Genomic DNA, 4531 nt, shown 5'->3' on the forward strand with positions numbered 1-4531 from the left:
TAAACATTAAACTATTTAAAAAAAGGCATTAAGAATAAAAACAATAATGAAAACATGCGACATCATGATTCAGAAAATCAGCACGTACTTAGACGTAAGCTATAAGTAGCGCCCTCTAACAGATTTTCCGCACAACAGTGCGGAAAATCTGTACTAATCTATTTACGTGATAATACTAATGTTTCAGTAACTCTGGAAATATGTAAATGATAATTGCTTTTGTATATATAAATGTACGTAAATATAAATATAAATAAATATACGTCAATATAAATATAAATATAAATATTTCCAAGTGAACGAAAAATATTGCTTCCTTATCCAGAATGGGCTAAAAAGGATGTTAGCTCGCAAAGTCCTATCGCGCCATGTAGTGTTGCTGGTTTGCTTTAATTATTTTAAAATATAATAAATCCGAACCGTTTTGCTAGATAATTTTGTGATCTGTCTGACTTGCGAATACATGAAACTGAAAGACATAACAAGGCAACAAGTATTGCCATAGTCTAAACTGAAGATAGTAGCTTGATCGTGCTAATAAAACTTATCTGTCAAAGAATTTTCACCAACAACAATTATTAGTACGTATTTAATATGCTTTTAAGTATATTACTCGTGAACAATAATGTGGTAAACTAATCGAATACTTAAGGCTAATCCATTACTAATGAGTGGTCTTGGGTAGACCATTGGTGGTTGTTCTATTGGTTTTACATTCTTTGATGTGTGGATGTGATTTAAAATAACGAACTAATAAGGTTATCAAGCATATAATCTTTATATGGACTTTTTTAATTGAAGGTGAGTTAGCCGATCTCATACGGAGGTAGCAGGGTCTTTTGTCCGGGAAACTCGGGTTTTTCATCCCGCATACAGACAAATCGGCCCTTCAGAATACACGCAATTTGCAGACAAACAATACTAGCTGTGGTGGTGGTTGTTGTGGGCAGTAGATGGCGTTGATGTAGGTGATTGGTAGTAGAGGTTCTGTGTAGTGGAGGCGAGAGTTTACAGTAGGTGTCCTCCCGCGATGAGTCTTCGTACTCTTTGGAGGTGTCACGAATAATAATAATAATAATAATAATAATAATAATAATAATAATAATAATAATAATTGTTACACTTTATAAGTACACTTTAACAGTATAACAGGTGTAATACGTGTAACGTGTTACACGTTAACAGTAATAAGTGTTACTACTGTTAACGACAGTAATAATTAACAGCATGAATACACATCATCCCTCCACTGTTAACAAACGATGGTTGTTGAAACATTGTTTGTCAGCAAATCGTTTCTACGTTTTTGAAAAAATTAAATGAAAAAGCACATTTTTATGTGATTGCACTTAAGAAAAGTTTACAACCTTTCTTAAGTGCAATCTTATTTTTGTATGGTTGTCATACCTGACAACCATAGGTAGATGGGCCAAGGGCAATGCATTATGTCTGCCTGTGGTCCAACCGCAAAGTACTTCCTGAGGCAATGTCCCAATGTATCAAGGCTGCTCTGAAAATTTATATTATATTATATTATATTATATTATATTATATTATATTATATTATATTATATTATATTATATTATATTATATTATATTATATTATTATTGTATATATGTAGCACTTAGTGCTGAACCTTGTAAAATAATACGAATGTTACTCAAGATGATAATTGTATATATGTAAATATTTGAGAGATTATTATTATTATTATTATTATTATTATTATTATTATTATTATTATTATTATTATTATTATTATTATTATCTGCTACCATGTTAAAAGGTAAAATGGCGTCTAGTCAAAGATATGCAACTGCGCAGCTCACCAGGAAACACTTGTGCTCTTAAGAGAGACTAAATAGGTTTATGGTGCAATATCAATAACCATAGCATGATCATTTATCAGCAAAATGGTGCAACTTCAAGTGTGTCATTAAATGATTTCATCCACTGGTGAAAGGGGCTCCACCTACTGGCTGTCGAAAAATGTTTGTTCAGAGAGATTATTCTGATAGCAGTTAGATTTCAAACACAGTTTCCACCAGAGTTGGAGGGATTAATTGAAAGGCAATCTTTTCAGCAAACTGTCAACACTTTAAATGCAATTTATACTGATGCAGAAAAGTTTAGAAGCAGAACTTGTTGTGAAGGTTGCTTGGCATGTCTGACTGCATACACTGTCTATCTTTGTATGGAAACCTATTATTAAAAGTCACTGAAAAGGATAGCATCTTTTATAGATGAGCAAAATGAGACAGTTTGGCTTCCCCGTGGGCCTTCTCCTAACAGATCCAGTTGAGAGGGGATTAGGAGTTATTGATATTGCAGTTTTAAATGATCCCATCTCCAGATCTTGATGCTTTTAGCTAAGTTCTATATTGTATGGACCAACAATGGAATCTCTCTCATAATTATGAATATTATAAGAGACTGTAATTTCATCAGAAAGCTACATATATATACTTAAGTGCAACACAGCACACAAGAAAATCTAAAAGGATCAATTCTTAATGGGATTAGGCTTTGCTTGCAAGAACAACATATGAGTGGCCCAGTAGAAATGAAAAGTGAACCGCATATTTTAACCATATAAATATGAAGTACATCTTGCTTGTTGATATCCACTGATTTGTGCTGAATTGCTATGTATTGTACTCTCTTTATCAAAGTATTTTGCAACCATATGATCTGTTAAGAACACTGTTATGCATATATTACAAGAGCCTTGAATTTTAATTATAAAGGAATTTTATGCAGTTAAGCAAGAAAGGCATCTGTTTTCCTAATTTATATGTAAATTTTTAGTGAACTTATTTGAAAACTATGGCTAACCAAATACAGTTCTTTTTTAATATTTAAAATATTGGTGAAGTAACTTTTGTGGATTAAATTATTACAAATCAGAGAAGAGTAATTTCACTGAATTCATACTATAAATATTATCTAGTTTATTCTTTTATGCCATTTATATTTAATTTACATTTGCCACTTCTTTTTTACTTCACTGTTTGCAGGCAACAAATGGTGTATTTCTGAAGCATACCAGTAATGTATTATTTGACTGGTAATAATGGTTATGATAAATATGCTCACCTAAAAATTTAAAGTATCATTGACTTTGCCGCTTAATCCTTAACAGCTGGATCTGGCACAGTCTTGCATTATTTGCAAATATAATGCAAGAAAGATAAACAATTAATAAATTAAGTCTTTGCTCATTATGTTTATAATTTCTAAATAAAATATGGTCATTAAAAACATTCTTGCACACATTCGCCAGAAATTGCTTATCAATTGAATTAAGATGTTTTAAAAGTAAAATATCTTTTTAGTCATTGGCCTACTTTTTTTTCATATTCATATTTCATTTTCATGGTTCCTTAATTACAGCTGATATATGTTGGTTATTAGTTAAAATATTATCAAAGATCAACTTCCTTTATAACAAATTAATCTTGGCCGAAATGCATTCTTTTTTTATTATTATTACTCCGATATTTACTTGCCTCATGTTTAATTTGTGTACATCTAAAGAAATAAATAGAATATATGTGTACTTTTAAAGACAATTAAATGGAAATTATATAAATACTAACTTGTTAGTTCATAATTCTTATCAAAATAGTTTATTTTACATGAACTCTTGAATACATTTTTCTTGGTGTACTGTGGTCAAAATCCGTGAATTAGATAATTATATATTTTAGTAGGAATGTGAAAGAAATTAGACTTTTATCCATAATTTTTTTTAAAAAAGAGCTGTTTTTATGAAGACTAAATATGTTTACAGGAACACTGATTAAGAGATTGTAAAATCCCTTTCCTCACAGAGCTACTAGCTCATGGTATTTGAAAATGGCAATAAAAATGCAATAAAAAAATAAAAAATATATATAAAATTATTTCATTTATTATTATTATTATTATTATTATTATTATTATTGTTATTGTTATTATTAGGCGAACATATCCAGTCAGACAACATAAACTTCAAGGTCTTTGACTCTTTGAAGAAATGGTCAGACAACATTTCCACCAACACCAACTTCACTATCATGCACACAAACATAAGAAGCATACAAAAACACTGGCTTGCATTGATAACACAGCTCAATTATACCATGATAAACATAGATGCGCTAATACTGACCGAAGTTGCAATAAACGACACAGAAATTTACGCATACAACATAAATAATTATCAAACCTACAACTTGTGCAGACCAAACAAAAGAGGAGGTGAATTGTGGCATTTATCAAGGAAAAATACAATGTGACAGAAAAACAAACTCACTTCGAACATGCGGAAACACTAATTTTGGAACTCACAAATAGCCACAATAGTATCAAATACACAACAAACACAATATACAGACCCCCAGATAATAATCCACTCAGTTTTCTTCACGAGTTACAAACATGGCTAAGCGGCATCGAACCGCGTACAACACACAGGCTCATCCTAATAGGAGACATTAACATAAATACTCTTGACCACGCTTCCTCAACCACTAACACATATCTTG

The sequence above is a fragment of the Typopeltis vanoorti genome, chromosome 24, assembly GCF_054136105.1.
Source record: "Typopeltis vanoorti isolate ZY-2024b chromosome 24, IOZ_Tvanoo_1.0, whole genome shotgun sequence".
In the NCBI taxonomy this organism is placed as follows: Eukaryota; Metazoa; Arthropoda; class Arachnida; order Uropygi; family Thelyphonidae; genus Typopeltis; species Typopeltis vanoorti.